We start from the raw sequence: 21,725 nt of genomic DNA, 5'->3' as shown, positions 1-21,725 counted from the left end.
CAAGTCCAGCCCCTACCTGAGTCACCTCTTTGGCACAAACTAAGGTAGAATCCAGTGCTCATCATGAATAACAAAGATTCAGACATCACTTGGGAATTTCCAACAGTTTAGGAGCTCCAGCCCAGGAACCCAGGACAAAGATCAGACAAGTTCTTTATTATAGGACTTTTAGGCAGTAACACTACATATAAAAAAATATAGGTTTTTAAATACTATATTCATAGACTTAAATGCTTTTTTTATTTATAAGAGAAAATAAATGAAGTTAAAAGTGCATATAAAGAAGTTAGAAGAAAAGAGTAAGGTAACCTTAAGGAAAATAGGATAAAGAAATAACAAATGAAAAGGAGACATTAATGAATTAGGAGAGAAACACAGCAGAGTAAACTAAAGAAATGTAGAGTAAAATATCAATGAAACACAACAGTATAAAACAAACTTCTAGTAGTTAATCTAGAAGAAAAGAATATCTGAACTAAAATTAGACATGAAATGTATTAAAACAGATACAGCAAATTTTAAAATTGTTAACATATGCTCTGTAGAGCTCAAATGAAAAATATAGGTGAAATAGATAATTTTAGCAGAAAATATTACATTATCAAAATTACTGCAATAAACTCTATAATACCAGAACAGACTACTGTGCATGAAGGAGACTAGAAATTACTCACAGTTGCCTACAAAAATGACTGGACCTGGAGAGTTTCCTGAGTAAGTTCTTTCAAACATCCAGTAATTCCTGTGTCATAACATAGATCCTGGAAGTGGGGCAGAGGGAGAGAAAGTCAATTTAATGTTTGGGAAAATAACATAACAATAAGCATTAAATCATGTCACAGGTAGAGTATAGCACAAAGGAAGGAGATCTACAAACCCATTTCACCCCAGAAATGGGTGTGAAAACATGAAGCAAATTTCTAACAAAATGATTTCAAAGGGTATTAAAAGAATCATTCAGCTTTTACTCTGATCATTATGAAAAATTAGATTCTTTGGATGTCCCTCCCAGTTCAAGACTAAACAAAACAAAAATAGAGCTTGCATGAAACAGTCATGTCTCAAATTACATTGCTTGGCCTCCAGGACCTACCAGAAGGCACATTGGGACTGGTGGGGGTGGGGCTGTAACAGGAAGTGAGACAGTGAGCATTCAGAAAAGGCTGGGTCTCCTGGGGGTGGAGAGTAATTAAGCCCACATCATTCATCATTCAATCATTTATTTAATATTTAAAGGGTACCTGGGCTTCCCTGGTAACTTAGTTGGTAAAGAAACTGCAGTGCAGGAGACCTGGGTTCAATCTCTGGGTCAGGAAGATCCCCTGGAGAAGGAAATGGCAACCCACTCCAGTATTCTTGCCTGGAGAACCCCATGGACAGAGGAATCTGTCAGGCTACAGTCCATGGGGTTGCAAAGAGTCGGACATGACTTGGCAACTAACCTACCACCACCACCAAAGGGTACCTTCCCTGTGCTGGGCTCTTGTCTAGGCACTGGAGACCCCGCCATCACCAACACAGTAACTAATCCCTGCCCTCATTTGGACCATCAATTCTAATAAAGGAGACAGGCAACACAATCAGTTAATAAATACAATAAAATTTTAGGTGGTTCTAAGTGCTATGGAGAAAAGCCTAGAAAGAGGATAGGATGGGTTGGGTGGATTACAGGTTTGTGTTTTTAATGAATAGTTATTTATTTGGCTCCCTTGGGCCTTAATTGTGTCATGCTCTTTCCTTGTGATGCATGGAGGGTTCCAAAGTGCATGGGCTCAGTAGCTCCAGGCATATGGGATCTTAGTTCCTTGATTAGGGATCAAACCCACATCCCCTGCATTCCAAGGCTGGTTCTTACCCACTGGACCAGTGGGGAAGTCCTAGGTTATAGTTTTAGATAGCATAGTCAGGGGATGCATCACTAAGAACTACCATGAAAAGACCTGGAGCTGAGGGGAGCCATTGCAGGCAGAGGGAGCCACACCCTGTAAAGGTTGCACGGAGCTATGTTCTTCAGAAACAGAGGAGACTTGTGTGACTGAAGAAGAGCCAGGAGAAGAATGGCTTCGAGTCTGAATACACAGTGGTGTCTGCTCTTTTCAATGAAAAAAGTGAAAGTAGCTCAGTCATGTCCAACTCTTTGCGACCCCATGGACTCTACAGTCCCTGGAATTCTCCAGGCCAGAACACTGGAGTGGGTAGCCTTTCCCTTCTCCAGGGGATCTTCCCAACCCAGGGATCGAACCCAGGCCTCTCACATTGCAGGTGGATTCTTTACAGCTGAGCCATCAGAGAAGCCCTTTTCAATAGGCTGCATTAAATAGAGATGAACTGGGAACACCACCCCACATCCTTTAAGTCTCTGAGAAAAGTGAAAACATTCATCGCTCAGTCATGTCTGACTCTTTGCAACCCCATGGACTGCAGCCCACCAGGCTCCTCTGCCCCTGGAATTCTCCAGGCAAGAATACTGGAGTAGGTGACCATTCCCTTCTCCAGGGGATCTTCCAGACCCACGGATCAAACCTGGGGCTCCTGCATTGCAAGCAGATTCTTTATTATCTGAGACAAGTCTCTGAGGGCAGTACTAATTCCCCTAATTTTTCCCCAGAGAGAAATAGAGTCATGTGCTGTGGTCACTGAATACTGGGGAGGAGAAAACCTCGAATTTTTGAGGTCTGTTGGATATGGGATCTGAGCCGTCACTGATTCCAGGGGCCCCAGAAGCACCGTGGTCACAGGATATACAAAGCACGTGGGCCTGGTCCAGATTCATTCAACAGGGGATCACTGAGGCCACAAGCCCACCCTGCGGTCATTGCCAGTCCTGACTTACTCAGGATGCATGTACCTCCCAGCTGGCAGGACCCCATCTGTGGAGCAAGGGCAACCATGATAGGAAGGTTCAAATTGTGCCCCCATCTCATCTCAACCAAGACAGTAAACCAGAAGAATACTACCTCCCAGGGAAAATGGCAAAGATCCATTACACTTGGAAACAAATAATTAAAAAATAAAACAGCAGTGAAGCCGAGGAAGAAGGACTGCTTTTTGTAGAGAAAGCTCCATTTTGCCTGTCTCTGACATTCTTGCTCTGTGTACATTCCTCTGAACTGTGGTTTCCTTTGAAGCAATGGAAGACCTGAATAGTTTTGTGGGCTAATATTGGACTTAGGAAAGGAGGGAGCAGACGCAGGTCACATTGCTACCTGTGTACACATCTTGTCCTGAAGTTAGGCTTGGCTAAAAAACTGAGCTTAAAATGTGACCCAGTTTGAGAGTCCCTCGGACTGCAAGGAGATCAAACCAGTCAATCCTAAAGGAAATCAAACCTGCATATTCATTGGAAGGACCGATGCTGAAGCTCCAACACTTTGGCCACCTGATGCGAAGAGCTGACTCATTGGAAAAGACCCTGATGCTGGGAAAGATTGAGGGTAAGAGGAGAGGCGGATAGCAGAGGATGAGATGGTTGGATAGCATCACTGACTCAATGGTCATGAATTTGAGCAAACTCCAGGAGACAATGGAGGACAGAGGACCCTGGTGTGCTGCAGTCCATGAGGTCACAAAGAGTCAGACACAACTTAGCAACTAAACAACAACAAGGCACTTATGCCTTAAAAAGGTGTAGACCTCAGTCTGAAGGCTGGTTGATGACCGGAGGGGTTCTTTCTGTATGTTGGAAAACCCCATTGCTCTGAGAGGTTTTAAGACCACCTATCCTGAGAAATAGCCCAGGGATGTTTCTCAAGGGTCACCATGGCTTCATTCTGCCCTGGCATAGGTGGGTGAACAGCATTATCCATCCCCCATAATGCAAGGGCGATCTGAACACATTATATTACCAGTGACCTTGAGGTTCCCAGGCCTGTCAACCCACTGACATTGTAAGGTGTCCTGCAAGATACTCCTGGGGCTGCAGGACTCCAGGAAAAGGCTATTTTCTCAATACTCCAGCAAGAGAGGAATTCTTCGAAGAATAGGCATTCTGCAGACTTGCTGTCTATGTCAGCTCAGTTTCCTCCTGCTCTCTGACCTTTCTCCTATATTAAAATGCATCATTGAGGAGCCCCCAGAGTCTAGTTCTGGGGAGCAGGGATGGCAGACAAAGAGGCTTCTGTTCTTTTCACCTGAATTGGAAGTAATCCCATAAGGCTGCCTCCCTGCCCTGGTCAGGGAGGAGGTTTGTGTGTGTGAAGGTATCCAAGCCAGGGAACTGGAGTCTCAGAGCTCGGGACACCCTTAAGTCTGACCCTTTATCCCCTCCCCACAGAGAGTTGTGAACAAAAGAATAATTCCTGTTGCATTTATATGCTGATTATGGAGGGGTGGTAAGAAATGAGGGTGGGAGGGGGAGATATTCTTAGTAATCGGAGTATTTGACTGATTGGTAACTGTTTACAGCTTATTTCTTTCTAGCATGTACTCCTTGAAATCATTTTCTTTGTAAATGTTAAAAGCCATATGCAAAAAAACAAAACCAACCTTGATTACCCTGCTTTGTACTTCAATCAGCAGCATGTCAGCCTCTGAATAAACTGTAATTCCTTCACCCATGCCTGCGAGGAGAACATTTAGGCCACATTAAAAAAAAAAAAAATCTTAGTAGGGGTCTCAAGAACAATTAGCAATTAAAAGCATCTATTTTCTACATGTTACTCTATAAACACGGCTGCTTGATTGATTTCGGTCTCAGGCTTTGCTCAGGATCAGCATCTTCATCGATGGCCCAGTTCTCGGAATCACTGAAGGCATCTCAAATGATGAGGATGCTCTTGTCTGTGAATCTCTTAGCGCATCATTAGCTTGAGAACTGGACTTGATGCCTTTTCCTGACGTGCTTCTTGACCGGACTCCCCTCCGATCTCCAATGCTGGGAACTGATATCTTGGTAAGAAACCACCTACCAGGGTGAGTGCTGGCAGAAGGCCAGGGATTCCATGTTCTCCCTGGTCTCTGACCATCACCTGCAAAGCCCTTGCTTTGCCTACACAGAGTATCCCGTCATCAGGACTGTTCCCCCCGACACCAACAGACTCCAAACACAGTAAAATGCCACTGAGAGAAGAGAATGAGAAGGCATTAGGTCCAATCCCTGTACATGTTCAGTTCAGTTCAGTTCAGTCGCTCAGTCGTGTCTGACTCTTTGCAACCCCATGGACTGCAGCACGCCAGGCATCCCTGTCCTTCACCAACTCCTGGAGCTTACTCAAACTCAACATCCATCAAGTCAGTGATGCCATCCAACCATCTCATCCTCTGTCGTCCCTTTCTCTTCCCCACCTTCAATCTTGCCCAGCATCAGGGTCTTTTCCAATGACTCAGTTCTTCACATCAGGTGGCCAGAGTATTGGAGTTTCAGCTTTAGCATCAGTCCTTCCAATGAATATTCAGGATTGATCTCCTTTAGGATGGACTGGTTGGATCTCCTTGCAGTCCAAGGGACTCTCAAGAGTCTTCTCCAATACCACAGTTCAAAAGCATCAGTTCTTTGGTGCTCAGCTTTCTTTATAGTCCAACTTTCACATCCATACATGACTACTGGAAAAACCATAGCTTTGACTAGATGGACCTTTGCTGGTAAAGTAATGTCTCTGCTTTTTAATATTCTATTTAGGTTGGTCATAACTTTTCTTCCAAGGAGCAAGCATCTTTACATTAAGCAAACTGAATCCCAGAGAGACTGAACAAGCTCATGACGATTGGGATACCCAAGGTTCCTGAGTCCTCACACCTCATGTCCTCTCCCAAGTTGATCTTCATGGGTGGAAACTGTATTATGTGGCTTCTCTAGGATGTTAAATTTGCATAACGACTCAGGTACAATCCTGATTTCTGGCAGAAGAATGGACTTTACGACTTTGCAAGGCCACCGTCAGGGGTCACCAGGAGTCTCTGAGAGCTTCAAGCTCTGTGCTTTATTTTCAGCAGTGTTCCACCACGTAAATGGGTGGCCATCCTGCACCCCCTTAGACCCGCCTTCCTGGAGCCAGAACACTGAGGACTGAGGCCAAGATCTGCCTCAGCACCTGGACAGTATGAGATGGGAGATGGGAGAGGCCCTGCCCTGGGGAGGAGAGCACGAGAGGCAGCCCATGCTGAAATTCTGCCTCCAGGTGCCTTTCTGGCCTCATGCTTGTTCCTGCAGGTACCCCAGAGGGTGTAGGAACAGGGGGGTGAAAAGGACAAGGGGCAGGGTGACCTGCACTGGGGGTGGGCACTGAGGAGGGCTGCTAAGAGAAGGGGCAATGGAGAAGAATCGTCTCCAGCAGGAGTGGAGCCTCCCTCACCTGGGTCTGGGGTCTGAGCCAGGACTGGGAGGAGGAGCCCCTTTGAGAGCTCCTTGGGGTGGCCATTTCCACTGAGCATGAGACATGCCGCCTCTCCAGATCCTAGGCTAACATGTGGTCCCAGGACGGGAACAATGACTGCAGGGGCAGAGCTGCTCCCTGAGGTCTCCTCCCCAGGCCAGAGACCCTCAGGAAATCCACAGGCAGGGAGGATGGGCAAGAGCACCCTGAGGGGTCCCGGCCCCCATGACACCCATGGTGATCACACCCCCTCCAGCATGGCTTCAGTGAAACCTAGACCATGGCTCAGTCTAAGTTCAGCAATGCTTCTAGAATGGCTGAGCAACGTGTCACATGTTTTGCCGTAGACAGGAAGCGGCCCGGAGCCCTGGGAACCCCCATGGTGGTTTCCACCTAACAAAAGTGGCTCCACCTCCAAACCAAATACGTGATAGCGTTATGACACCAAATAACCAATTGTAAAAGCTAGAGAAGTAAAAAAATAGTAAAATAAATAAATAAAAACAAATACAGGGACTTCCCTGGTGGCACGGTGGTAAGACTGCCTGCCAGTGCAGGGGACATGGGTGCGATCCCTGGTCTGGGGAGAGTCCCAGTGTGGCAAAGCACATAAACCCTTGAGCCACAACTGTAGAGCCTGTGGGAAGCAACTACTGAGGCCCGAGCACCCCTAGAACCTGTGCGCCACAATGAGAAGCCCTCAAACTGCAACTAACGGCCCCCGCTTGCCACAACTAGAGGACGCCCATGTGGGACAATCCAGACCCAGTGCAACCAGTAAATAAATTAAAAAACTGTCAATGCAAACAAAATTCTGGCAAACTTTTATGAGCCTTTAAGCATTTTTTTACTTTCCATGATTTTTTTTTTTTAATGTAAGAGTTTGGATGAGGATGATAACATTTACAAGTCCTATGAATTTTCTGTATTTTTTAAGAAAATTGTTTCCAAATTGGGGGATATTTTTCCTAATGCTTTTGAATCATTGTGCTTACTCTGCTTGCTTAACACTGTTTTCCATGAATGAATTTTTTTTTTTTTCCCCATGAATGAATTTAAAATTTCCTCCTTGGTTCTAAGTAAACCTCTGAAAGACTGTTGATCAAAATGAATCTTTCAGATCACTAGTATTTTTTTTATTATTAATGTTTGTGCACTCCAGAATAATCTACATTTAAATGTATTTTCCAGCAATTTTGTCCACTTTTGTCAATTATTTGCCTTTTTAACTGATGTGGGACTTCCCTGGTGGTCCAGTTTTCAGAATCCACCTTGCAATGCAGGGGACTCGGGTTCCGTCCATCCCTGGTCTGGGAATTAAGATCCCACATGCCCCGGGGCAACTAAGCCTGCGTGCTGCAGCTACCAAAGCCTGCCCAGCAGAACTAGAGAGTCCACACGCCACAACACGTGACGCAATGAAGACCCGACTCGGCCAACTACATAAATATGGGAAAAAAGATATGGGTGATTCAGTTTACCTTTAATCAATAAATAAACTGATGTAATTGGTTTCCAATCACTAATTCCTGCCTATTATAAATCAGAGCCAGCTAATTGTGTATTCTGCTGTGCACTCATGAGATGCACAGAGGTGCCCCTGGAGTTGGACATTTGGGGTGGGGCAAAAACAGATGCTGTTAGTATAGGTGATGCTGTCAGTATAGGGAACTCATGTTCCCATATCTGCTTGCGTTCATCCATATGCAGGAGAGCATTTGTGTTACAGAGGAAGGCCTCCTGGATGGGGTTTGAACCATCCAGGGAAAGAACTCTTTTCATGAAAATCTCTGAAAGATTTTGGACAAGGATCAGAAGCAGGTCTTCTGGAGATAGTTAAGGAGAACAGTACAGACTAGGAGAGAGGGGAGGAGATAGTCCAGCACAGTGTTGGGGTGCAGTCTTTACACCAGCCTCTTCAGGTGTCCTAGCGGTGTCTCGTTCCCTCCCAGATCAGTGGCGGGGTGAGGGAGTGGTCAGTGTTGGTGTCCCCATAGCAGCCGCCACTGATACATCACCGCACCCTGCACCCCAAGACCCTGCACCAGGAGCTGCACAGCAGAGGGGAGGGTGGGGCAGCAGCCGGCTTGGTGACTGCACCAGAGACTGGCTGGGCGCTGCCTCCACGATCCCTTTCAGAGACTCCCCAGAACGACTGGGAGACATAAACATTGCTATGTCCCTTTTAAGGTGTATTTAAGTGTTAGTCGCTCAGTGGTGTCTGACTCTTTGCAACCCCATGGATTGTAGCCTACCAGGCTCCTCTGTCCATGGGATTTTTCCCCAGGCAAGAATGCTGAAGTGGGTTGCCATTTGCTTCTCCAGGGTATCTTCCCAACCCAGGGATTGTACCTAGGTCTCCTGCATCGCAGGCAGATTCTTTACTGTCTGCGCCACCAGGAAAGGCACCAGAGAACCTCGAATTATTGTAACTTGGGCATTAAAAGTTAAGAGAGGGACTTCACTGGGTCCAGTGGTTAAGAATCTGCCACACAATGTGGGGGACGTGGGTTCCATCCTTGGTGGAAGAACTAAGATCCCACATGCTATGGAGAAACCAAGTCTATGTGTAAAATAGTCTGTGCGCTGTAACAAAAGATTCAATGAAAGGTGTGCTGCAGCTGAGACCCAACCCAATAAACCCAATTTATTTATAAATAAATAAATATTGTAAAAAGATCTTTAAAGTTAAGGAGACTTGGGACTTCCCTGGTGGTCCAGTGGCTAAGACTCCACATTCCCAATGCAGGGGCCTGGGTTCGATCCTTGGTCAGAACTAAATCCCACATGCTGCAACTGAGACCCAGGGCAGTCAAAAAAGTTTATTTAAAAAAAAAAACTCATTTTATCTTAAGCAAAATTAATTCCCTAACTGTCCACAAACAGCCCTAGAAATAAGGAGCGCTCCAGAGATAGAAGGTAAGCTCCCAGCGTCCCTGGTCAGTCATGAATCCCACATTGAACGTCCCAGGTTGATTCCCAGGAAGATTGTGGCAGTGAAACTACTGCCCCAGAGGAAAGGGCAGAGCCAGCCCGGCAGAGGCAAGAAGACTGTTTTCATCAGCGCCAGATTTGCCCCTGTCTCATGATGATCCCAGCTGGGTCCCATCACTGTGGGCTCCTCCGCATACAGAAAGATAAAACCCTAACACAGGAAGCAGCAAGCAGGAGTTGGGGACATCAAAACCAGTCAGCTCATAAAAACATGCAGAGGGGCCCTGACAGAACACAGCTGCTGGCCCACGGCAGCATGGGGCACCAGCAGCACACGTCCCAGGACGCCTGGCCATGCGGTGCTGGAGCAGGGGTGGGTCCGTCCCCAGGGTCAGCATCAGGAAGGGATCCTCCCCACTCCTCCCCACTCTCTGGCTACCGTGGAACTCTGGGCACATCCCAGGAAACCAGTGACTCTGCAGACTGCTTTGCTCAAAACCACCAGGAAGCCTTTTACGTTTTATTGATGTGCATTTGATTTACAATATTGTGTCAGTTTCAGGTAAGCATAGTGATTCGGTATTTTTGCAGATTATGTTCTGCTATAGGTTATTACAAGACACCGGGTATGATTCCCTGTGCTTGCTTAGGGTTTATTCTTGTTGCCTTTTTTTTTTTTAATATTTATTATTTGGCTGCACCGGGTCTTAGTTGCAGCATGTGGGATCTAGTTCCCTGACCAGGGGTCGCATCCAGGCCCCCTGCACTGGGAGCATGAAGTCTTAGCCACTGGACCACCAGGGAAGTCCCCTTTGTTGCCTTTTATTGCCGAATCAGATACTCACAATGAAGTGCAGCTTTCAAGAGCAGGATGGGATTTTTTTTTTTCTAATAATGTAGGAAAAAAAGAAATAAACCAAGCACATGAACTTCTCGTTTGAATCCACAGACATGCTGCGTGCTCATTCTTTTCAACGTGAGAAAGGCCTCTTCGTAGAATCCCCTTTGTCCCTCCCACTAGCCTCATTTCTATCTCTCTCTTAAGTCTCAGCTTCCAGTCACTTCCTTAGGAAAACTTGTGAGGTCCTGGGCAGGGTCAGATCCTCCCATTCATGCACCCTGGACTCTCTGAAATCACTTACAGAGATCACTTACATTTGCAGTTCATAAATTATATAATTACTTATCTAACATTCTTCCCCTCTTAGGATATATGTATACATACAGCTGATTTACTTTGCTGTACAGTACAAACTAACACACATTGTAAAGCAATTATACTCTAATAAAAATTAATTTTAAAAATGTTAAAGTAAATATTGATAGAAAAAAGAGAATATTTTTATTCTTCCTGTCACAATGATGGGCTGCAAACATCCCCATAACGGTTTCCTGGCTTCCATTCAGCCGCAGTCCCTCCCCACCCCATTCCCTTCGCTGGTGTAAATAGCCAGTCTCACGTGTAGCCTGAAAAGCCACAGTCTGCCATTGTCCTGCCTTGGAGCAGTGGGCCCTAGGCAGGGCCAGTCTGCTCAGTGAAGGTATTAGCTCAGAGGGGCCACCAAGGCTGTCAAGTCACTGCAGTTTTTTCGGGACCTACATGTGTCTGATTCACAGTAGGTGCCCAGTAAGTACCCCACTGGATGACAGTGCATGCTGGGTGGCTGGCCGTCTGGGTCATGGCCGCACAAAGTACTTCTGATGGTTGTCCTCAGGATGACCTGACGTCCCATGTGCTGGGCTGTACTGATCTGTCGGTTGTCCCTTCCCTCCTAAGACTGTCCTAGTTTGGATGACAACATATTTGGATTACTCTGCAGAGGTGTCAGTCAAGTCAACATCTTCCTATTAAGTAAAAACATCTTAATAAAGAAACGAAAATCCTTTCAAAGTGTTCATATTTGTGAACTAACTTTTATGCAGGTTAACGGCAGGTCTGTGTAGTACTGCTGTAAGAATACAGCACCTTACTTCTTCCTCTATTATTAAACTTTAGGTTGTTCCCAACATTTTACTCTTACAGTTGATGCTGCAGGAAATCCCATGCACAAACTGCCTCCTGCACTCCTTCAAAAGCTTAAAGAGATGGGAATACCAGACTACCTTACCTGTCTCCTGTGAAACCTGTATGAAGGTCAAAAATTAACAGTTAGAACCAGACATGGAACAACAGACTGGTTCCAAATTGTGAAAGGAATATGTCAAGGCTGTATATTGTCACCCTGCTTATTTAACTTATATACAGAGTACATCATGTGAAATGCTGGGGTGGATGAATCACAAGCTGGAATCAAGATTGCCAGGAGAAATATCAACAACCTCAGATATACAGATGATATCATTCTAATGGGAGAAAGCGAAGAGTCACTTGAGGATGAAACAGGAAAATGAAAAATCTGGCTTAAAACTCAACAGTAAAAAAACCAAGATCATGACATCAAGTCCCATAATTTTTTGACAAGTGAAAGGGGAAAAAGTGGCAGCACTGACAGATATTATGTTTCTGGGCTCCAAAATCACTGTGGATGGTGACTGCAGCCATGAAATTAAAAGACGTTTCCTGCTTGCTCCTTAGAAGGAAAGCTATGACAAACCTCAGTTCAGTTCAGTTCAGTCGCTCAGTCATGTCCGACTCTTTGCGACCCCATGAATCGCAGCACGCCAGGCCTCCCTGTCCATCACCAACTCCCGGAGTTCACTCAGATTCACGTCAATCGAGTCGGTGATGCCATCCTGCCATCTCATCCTCTGTTGTCCCTTTCTTCTCCTGCCCCCAATCCCTCCCAGCATCAGAGTCTTTTCCAATGAGTCAACTCTTCGAATGAGGTGGCCAAAGTACTGCAGTTTCAGCTTCAGCATCATTCCCTCCAAAGAAATCCCAGGGCTGATCTCCTTCAGAATGGACTGGTTGGATCTCCTTGCAGTCCAACGGATTCTCAAGAGTCTTCTCCAACACCACAGTTCAAAAGCATCAATTCTTTGGCGCTCAGCCTTCTTCACAGTCTTCTCACATCCATACATGACCACAGGAAAAACCATAGCCTTGACTAGACGAACCTTTGTTGGCAAAGTAATGTCTCTGCTTTTCAATATGCTATCTAGGTTGGTCATAACTTTCCTTCCAAGGAGTAAGCGTCTTTTAATTTCATGGCTGCAGTCACCATCTGCAGTGATTTTGGAGCCCAGAAAAATAAAGTCTGACAGTGTTTCCACTGTTTCCCCATCTATTTCCCATGAAGTGATGGGACCGGATGCCATGATCTTCATTTTCTGAATGTTGAGCTTTAAGCCATGATCTTCATTTTCTGAATGTTGAGCTTTAAGCCAACTTTTTCACTTTCATCTTTCACTTTCATCTTTCACTTTCATCAAGAGGCTTTTTAGTTCCTCTTCACTTTCTGCCATAAGGGTGGTGTCATCTGCATATCTGAGGTTATTGATATTTCTCCCAGCAATCGTGATTCCAGCTTGTGTTTCTTCCAGCCCAGCGTTTCTCATGATGTACTCTGCATATAAGTTAAATAAGCAGGGTGATAATATACAGCCTTGACGTACTCCTTTTCCTATTTGGAACCAGTCTATTGTTCCATGTCCAGTTCTAACTGTTGCTTCCTGACCTGCATACAGATTTCTCAAGAGGCAGGTCAGGTGGTCTGGTATTCCCATCTCTTTCAGAATTTTCCACAGTTTATTGTGATCCACACAGTCAAAGGCTTTGGCATAGTCAATAAAGCAGAACTAGATGTTTTTCTGGAACTCTCTTGCTTTTTCCATGATCCAGTGGATGTTGGCAATTTGATCTCTGGTTCCTCTGCCTTTTCTAAAACCAGCTTGAACATCAGGAAGTTCACAGTTCACGTATTGCTGAAGCCTGGCTTGGAGAATTTTGAGCATTACTTTATTAGCGTGTGAGATGAGAACAACTGTGCGGTAGTTTGAGCATTCTTTGGCATTGCCTTTTTTTGGGATTGGAATGAAAACTGACCTTTTCCAGTCCTGTGGCCACTGCTGAGTTTTCCAAATTTGCTGACAAATTGAGTGCAGCACTTTCACAGAATCATCTTTCAGGATTTGGAATAGCTCAACTGGAATTCTATCACCTCCACTAGCTTTGTTTGTAGTGATGCTTTCTAAGGCCCATTTGACTTCACATTCTAGGATGTCTGGCTCTAGATGAGTGATCATACCATCGTGATTATCTTGGCTGTGAAGATCTTTTTTGTACAGTTCTTCTGTGTATTCTTGCCACCTCTTCTTAATATCTTCTGCTTCTGTTAGGTCCATACCATTTCTGTCCTTTATCGAGCCCATCTTTGCATGAAATGTTCCCTTGGCATCTCTAATTTTCTTGAAGAGATCTCTAGTCTTTCCCATTCTATTGTTTTCCTCTATTTCTTTGCATTGATCGCTGAGGAAGGCTTTCTTATCTCTTCTTGCTATTCTTTGGAACTCTGCTTTCAGATGCTTATATATTTTAAAAGCAGGGACATCACTTTGCTGACAAAGGTTCGTACAGTCAAAGCTATGTTTTTTTTCCAGTAGTCATGTATGAATGTGGCAGGTGGACCATAAAGAAGACTGAGCACAGAAGAATAGATGCTTTCAAATTATGGTGCTAGAGAAGACTCTGGAGAGTCCCTTGGACTGCAAGATTAAACCAGTGAATCCTAAAGGATATTGAGAGGGTAACAGGCAGAAAGACTGCTGCTGGTGCTGCTAAGTCACTTCAGTCATGTCCAACTCTGTGCGACCCCATAGACGGCAGCCCACCAGGCTCTCCCATCCCTGGGATTCTCCAGGCAAGAACGCTGGAGTGGGTTGCCGTTTCCTTCTTCAGTGCATGAAAGTGAAAAGTGAAAGTGAAGTCCCTCAGTCGTGTCCGATTCTCTGCAACCCCATGGACTGCAGCCCACCAGGCTCCTCCATCCATGGGATTTTCCAGGCAAGAGTACTGGAGTGGGGTGCCATTGCCTTCTCAGACTAGGGGTCTCCAAACAGAGGAAATAAGCTGCAAGTTTCCGACATTTTTTCTCTCTCTCTCGAGCGGCAGGAGGAAACACTACAAGTATCAGATTTTTTTTCCCTTCTCTATACAAAACTAAGGGCCTTCCCTGGTATTCTTGCCTGGAAAATCCCATGGACAGAAGACCCTGCCGGGCTACATACAGTCCACGGGATCATAAAGAGTCGGACACAACTTCACATGATCCTTCGTATACAAAATTAAAAGGAGGTTTCTCTTAAAATTCTGTGTTGCACCAATACAGTATATTAACGCATATATATGGAATTTAGAAAGGTGGTAACGATGACCCTATATGCAAGACACCAAAGAGACAAAGATGTAAAGAACAGAATTTTGGACCCTGTGGGAGAAGGTGAAGATGGGATGATTTGAGAGAATGGCATTGAAACATGTATATTATCATATGTGAAACAGATCGCCAGTCAAGGTTTGATGCATGAGACAGGGCGCTCAGGGCTGGTGTACTGGGATGACCCTGAGGGATGGGATGGGGAGGGAGGTGGGAGGGAGGGTCAGGATGGGGAACACATGTACACTCATGGCTGATCCATGTGAATGTATGGTAAAAACCACCACAATATTGTAAAGTAATTAGCCTCCAATTAAAAATTTTTTTAATGTAAAAAAAAAAAAATTTGTGTTGCCATGACAATACCTCGCTCCACCTGAACTTAATTTTTCTCAAACCTTGAGCTAACCAATGCATTTTTCTTATGGAAATGCTTTTCTTAAGCTATGTTAATCAACTGTGTATTTACCCTAGACTCTGTCTTTCTTCAAGTGGGTTCACTTAAGACTCAGAGCTGATAAGGGCTCAGTAAATCTGTATGTTTTACTCATACACTGTTCTCCTAAGCTATGTTAATGAAACTATATATTTACTTGGAAACCTGCCTTTCTTCAAGATTCATGCCAATCGTTTTATGGCCCAGGATGACTCACCTGGTACCGATGTTATCTCAAAATGCATGTTGTTGGTGAGGGGCCTGTGCCACTCTGAGTTTTGAGACATCTCCTTTCTCTAATTAACAGCTTGCTGATAGGTATATAACATATTGCTAAAGGCTAGCAGGTGGGCACCCTTTCTGCCCCCTTCTGATGTCTATGTCAGAAGCTTTCTCTGTCTCTTTATACTTTAATAAAACTTCATTACACAAAAGCTCTGAGTGATCAAGCCTGGTCACTGGCCCCAGATTGAATTCCTCTCCTCCAGAGGCTAAGAATCCTGGCGTCTTTCACGGCTCAGCAACAGCCTTTCAATGTCAACCCTGAATATTCATTGGAAGGACTGATGCTGAAGCTGAAGCTCCAATATTTTGGCCACTTGATGCAGCCAGCCAAATCATTAGAAAAGACCCTGATTCTGGGAAAGACTGAAAGCAAAAGGAAAGGGGGTGGCAGAGGGTAAGATGGTTAGATAGCTTCACCGACTCAATGGACATGAATCTGAGCAAACTCTGGGAGACAGGGAAGCACAGGGAAGCCTCACGTGTTGCAGTCCGCAGGGTCACAAACAGATGGGCATGATTTAGCAGCTGAACAACAACAGCAGCAACGTCCACGTGTTACCACCAGGATCAGTATTGCCAGAATGTCTACATGTTTACAAGCTAATAGGCTAGAAATCATAGTTCACGTTTTTTTTCATGACCCAGGATTGCACATAAACCTAAGCCGCACACTGTTTTGTAACTGTTTGCTGCACTTAATATATCATAAACACCTTCCCGTGTAAATAAATATTCTCCCATGTAATGTTAAAGTGTATTGTTTTGCATGGCTATGCCACTGTTTATTTAATTAACAAATGCCCTGCCCTTAGATGTTTGCCTCTATGTTTACAAGAGTTTGCTACTAGAAGCAGCACTTGAGAGCTAATACAGCAGAGTGGTGAAAGGATGGACTCTCTTAGATTCAGACGAAATCTGGCTTTCATTAGGAATCTATCACTTGCCACCTGTGCAGCCCAGGGCAGGTCCCTGCAGGATCTCATGGCACAGCAGGTGGCTGAAGTTCAGCCTCCAAAGCCAGCTACTATTTGAATCCTGATTCTGACACTCAACAGCTGTGTGGCCTTAAGAACGTCCTTTACCTTCTCTGTGCCACAGTTTCCTCACCTGTAAAATTGGACACAATAATAGGACCTAACTCAGAAGGCTGTTGGAAGGAGGGTGCAACATAGCAGAGGGCTTCTGCACCGTGTGGCATATATGAGTAACTAGCATTTGGTATATATTTATAATTCAAGTCTAACTGAAACCAAATAGAATGTGGGTACCCAAGCGGATCTGCACAGTCAAGTTCGATTTGCCCTGAAGGAGGAAATGCAGCTCAGAGGAATTAACAATTGGTCCCAGGTCACACAACTAGATGCCAGTCAGCTTGATCTGTGGAAACAAAACAAGGGAGGCCACAGGTGTGCATTGGCTGGTGCTTCAAGCCATTTTGAAATGGGATAACTGGAATCTCGAGAAGTGGTAAACGAGAAGTCCCATCCCTTCAGCACACTCCACTCCCTGAAGTCCACACCGCAGTTCTCTGTGGATGGCTGGGCCACCTTTGCTGGTTCCCCAGTCACCCCTTTCTGGATGCAGATTTGCTCCAGGCACGACTGGTGGGTGTCAACCTGAGGTTTTTATCGAACTTTTTGTTGCCAAGCCCAGGTGCCAGGGTGGTGGAGGTGCAAAGGCCATGTGTTCTGCTCATGGCAGGGTAACAGGAGAGCCTGGTCCGTGACTCAGGCCACTGACTAATCAAAAGCTCTAACTATCTGTCAGAGAATCCTCAGGGGTGGAGGGTGGGCACCGTTAAAACATGCAAGTTGTCAGACAGCATGCAACCTATGTGACCCCCAACATCTTGTTCAGATGACGTACCATCTGGCCCAGAGCAGGCTGGGGCGCACCTGACGGGGTACCTGGTCAGCCTGGGCCATGCCCCAAGCAGGCGCAGTCAGCCCACTCCCAGCCCGGGATGTTGCCAGCAGTTGGGTGGAGAACCTGGGTCTTTCCTCTGCACGAGCACGGGGCTATCTCCTACTCCTTTTACTTACTCTGCTCCATTTTTGGAATAAGAGCTGGGTTTTGTCATTCACGTGAACAACAAGGACTTTTCAAAAAAGCAATAGATACAGTTTTCCTTTAAGGGGGAGATCACTGGGGCATCCAGAAGATTAGCAGGATCTGGCCAACAAGATTTCTGAAGATTCTTTTCAACCCTGTATCCCTATTTGAGGAAATCTAGGAAAGTGTCTCGCTGCTGCTGCTGCTAAGTTGCTTCAGTCGTGTCCGACTCTGTGCGACCCCATAGACAGCAGCCCACCAGGCTTCCCCGTCCCTGGGATTCTCCAGGCAAGAACACTGGAGTGGGTTGCCATTTCCCTCTCCAATGCATGAAAGTGAAAAGTGAAAGTGAAGTTGCTCAGTCATGTCTGACTCTTTGCGACCCCATGGACAGTAGCCTGCACCAGGCTCCTCCATCCATGGGATTTTCTAGGCAAGAGTACTGGAGTGGGTTGCCATTTCCTTCTCCAGGGAATCTTCCCGACCCAGGGATCGAACCCAGGTCTCCCGCATTGTAGACAGACTCTTTACCATCTGAGCCACCAGGGAAGTCCATATACATATATATATATATATATGTACATTTTGTTCATAGATCCTATTACACCTATGTATATGTGTGTATATAAATTGTTTAATTAAAATCTCTCTCACCCTGCTTCCTTCCTCTTGGGTCATTCTCCTCTGTTGGATATGAGATCAACTTTATAATTCAGAGTTGATGGCTAAAAATATATTTAACAGCCCAAGTGCTTAGTGTGTCTCCTTTAAGTTTTCAGTACTTTCTCCTGCTGCAATTAGAAGTTGTATGGGGGTGGGGGTAGAGGGCAGCCCTGGTGAGGTTAGAGAAGACGCGTGTGGGGCTGAGAACACACGAGAAACTAGCCTCCGGTTTGCTCTGAGTCAGTGGACTGAAGCCAAGGTCTCTGGACAGCGAGACGCCACCAAGGACAAACAGCCCTTCCCTGGAGTCCCATGGCTCAGCCATCACAATGGGCTCCAGGCACAACTGGTCCCATCTAATAACAGCATCACAGAGAGGTGGGCAGGAAATGGCCCTGGCTCTGGGGGCTAAGGAGGGAGTTCAGAGGACCCACAGGTAGAAGAAAACCCAGGGGGTGAGCAGTGTCTTACGCGACCCACTTTTGTCCTCCAGAGGGCATTCCTTGGACCCCAGAAAGCCTAGGCACCCCTGTGATCTTCCACCCTGTGACACTCCACCAACAAGCTAAATGCACACACAATGCACAGAATGCAAATTGTGCATGAACTTCACTGACTGTTTATAATTAAATACCTTTTATCAAACAATTAGAAACCTACAACTAATGAGGGGGGCGGAAGGGGTCCTGGAAGTCTAAAAGCCCCAGAAACAGCTCTGTTTAGGTATAGATTCTGAGTATTCCAAATGAAGGGGGGGAAAAAATCTCACAAATGTGACTTATCTGAGCCAATAGAGGGCGTCATTCACTTTTACAAGTCCCTTGAACACTTTTTTTTTAAAGAGGGCTGAGGGGTAGTGAAACCCTGAGATGTACTGAATCTGAATGGGCTTTTTGCTGTACACTAGGGTGGTAGGGTATAGGTAGGATTGGTAACTAGAAAACTCATATATGAATATTGCTAAAATGCTACATCTCTGTTGCATGGGGCAAAGTTGAATCAATTTTATCTCTTCCGTTAAGCTCTTTTTCTGGCCAGACTGACCTAAAGACAGCCAATTCCCCCTTGACATACAACAGAGAGTTTGGGTTGGTAGATTGTTACATTGCATCTTTCCATTTTCCAAACAAGTGGAGTTTGCTGTTTGTAACAAGGTTTCAGTAGCGGGAATGAGTAATTCTGGAAAAGTCCACCAGAGGGAGCCAAATGACTGCTTTAGAATCACTCATTGAAGTTTGGGAAGCTGCCGGCCAACCTCCTCCCTCCTCATCTCTCCCCCTCCCCCAGACATTAAAAAAAAAAAAAAAAAATCAGAATTATAGCGCTAGAAATATGTATTCTGTATCTTCTTACCTAGCAACCCACAGACTTCAAACAAACAAATAATACTGCTGTGGTGATGTATTTAACAATGTGAAGATTCTCTGCCTTCTTAACAGGGAGCAGAATAATTAGAGAAATCTTGCCTTAGAAAGACCATTAACTGGACGCACAGTGAGGAATGAATCCTCAAGAATGCTGGGGGGGTGGGGTAGGGGGTGGGAGAATGGTTTATGAGTATAAACAATTTACCAGATTGAGCTGATCACTTGTCATATATTTTCAACAGACATTTTAAGGATCTGTTTTTAAGGGGATTTGACTATGATTTTTTTTTTTCTTCTGCTGAGAAAGGTTGAAGGCAGGAGAAGGGGACGACAGAGGATGAGATGGTTGGATGGCATCACTGACTCAATGGACATGAGTTTGAGGAAACTCCAGAAGATGGTGAAGGACACAGAAGCCTGGCGTGCGCAGTCCATGGGGTTGCAAAGAGTTGGACACAACTGAGCCACTGGACAACAACACTGTAGGGGCTGGCTCTGCATTAAGAACCACCTACACAAATACATCTTTTCTGCTTCTGTTGTGCTTTAGGCCTAGCAGAGTGTCCGTTGAGGTCAACAACATCCTCTTGTTGGCATTGGCTATGACTGGCCATTCTGTAGCCAGGAACTGCTGGGAAAACAGTGCCTCTGAATTTCAACTGAATTCTTAAAACACCCTCCCTCCTTCTTGGTACCCACCCTTAAACCTTTTCAACCCACAGCCAGGGGCTAGTGGGTCCTTCTGAGATCCCAAGCACTTTGTAAAAAATTATATCTCACAGTCCATTATATGATTATTTAAAATCCGAATTCCTTATTAAACTGTTAACGTCTTGAGGAAAGAAATTTGTCTTAATTTTCTCCAGAAAGATTTAGCCTCATAATCCAACAGAGTGCAAGGCGCACATTAGGAGTTAATCAGTTTTTATGGAATAAATAATATTCTCATGAACAGGGTGTAAAATAAGAAAAGTTAGAAACAAGCAAGGGCTTTTTCTGTGTCTGCCTCTCTCTAAGCACTAGATATGTATTAACTCATTTCATCCTCAGAAATGCCCTATGAAATCAGTAACAAGTACTACAATTACCTGGGACTTCCCTGGTGGCTCAGATGGTAAAGAATCCACCTGCAATGCAGGAGACCTGGCTTCAATCCCTGGGTCAGGAAGATCCCCTGGGGAAAGGCAGGGCAACCCACTCGGCTATTCTTGCCTGGAGAATCCCTGTGGACAGAGGAGCCTTGCAGGCTACAGTCTATGGGGTTGTAAAGAGTTAGACATGACTGAGTGACCAGCATTTTTACGTTCACTACTATTACCTACATTTTAAAGTTGAGAAGACTGACCTCAGATTGATGAGGATTAAGTAACTTGCCCAAGGTCATGAATGATATAAGCTGAGAATGGGATTTGAACCCCAGGATGGTGCTGCCACTGCCTGGACCCCCCATTGCATTAGCGTAGAGTTCTGCCTGGAAATAAGAGAGAGGGTGGTTACACAGATGTGTGCCTGCTTACTGACTATACACTATGTGAAAGTCGCTCAGTCATGTCCAACTCTCTGCGACTCCTTGGACTATACAGTCCATGGGATTCTCCAGGCCAGAATACTGGAGTGGGTAGCTGTTCCCTTGTCGAAGGGAATTTCCCAACCCAGGGATCAAACCCAGGTCTCCTGCATCACAGGCAGATTCTTTACCAGCTGAGCTACCAGGGAAGCTCAAGAATACTGGACTGGGTATTACTCACTTTCATAAGGATAGACATTATCAGCTTGTTAAATTAGAGGATGACACCAGTATGGAAAAGAGAAAATATATGTTGGATGATAGATGAAGGTTTTAAAATTTTATTTATTTATTTATTTTTGGCTGTGCTGGGTCTTCACTGTGCTTGGGCTTTCCTCTAGGCGTGGAGAGCAGGAGCCACTCCCTCGTGGAGCGCAGGCTTCTCATTGCAGCGTCTTCTCTTGTTGCGGCACGTGGGCTCAGGAGTTGCAGCTCCTGAGCTCTAGAGCACAGGGTCAGTAGTTGAGGTACATGGGCTTAGCTAGTCTGCGGGCATGTGGGATCTTCCCAGACCAGGGATTGAACGCAAGTCTCCTGCATGGGCAGCTCACCACTGAGCCACCAGGGAAGCCCTGATGAAGATTTTTTTAACTTATAAACTTAGAAATGGTTCTTAGATATGACACCAAAAACACAAGCAATGAATGAAGAATAAGCTGGATATCATCAAAATTTAAAACTTTCATGTTTCCAAGGATATCAAGAAAATGAAAAGAAAACATACAGAACAGGGGAAAACTTTTGCAAATTATGTATCTGGTGAGGGACTTGTCAAGTGGGCCTTAGGAAGCATCA

At 45.2% G+C, this 21,725-nt stretch overlaps 1 long non-coding RNA gene across 1 annotated transcript in view; it reads right to left on the bottom strand.

The window, feature by feature from the left end:
• Positions 1 to 21,725, bottom strand: part of LOC113903591 — a 331,888-nt gene that overhangs the window by 273,004 nt on the left and 37,159 nt on the right. Inside the window, exons 2-3 of the long non-coding RNA XR_003514196.1 lie at positions 4,486 to 4,559; positions 675 to 761 (exon numbers count right to left, since the gene is read on the bottom strand). This is a non-coding gene — a long non-coding RNA (uncharacterized LOC113903591). The remainder of the gene's footprint in view (positions 1 to 674; positions 762 to 4,485; positions 4,560 to 21,725) is intronic.

This window comes from Bos indicus x Bos taurus, chromosome 13 (genome assembly GCF_003369695.1).
Source record: "Bos indicus x Bos taurus breed Angus x Brahman F1 hybrid chromosome 13, Bos_hybrid_MaternalHap_v2.0, whole genome shotgun sequence".
NCBI classification, from domain to species: Eukaryota; Metazoa; Chordata; class Mammalia; order Artiodactyla; family Bovidae; genus Bos; species Bos indicus x Bos taurus.
This window is presented reverse-complemented; position numbering and strand designations above follow the sequence as displayed.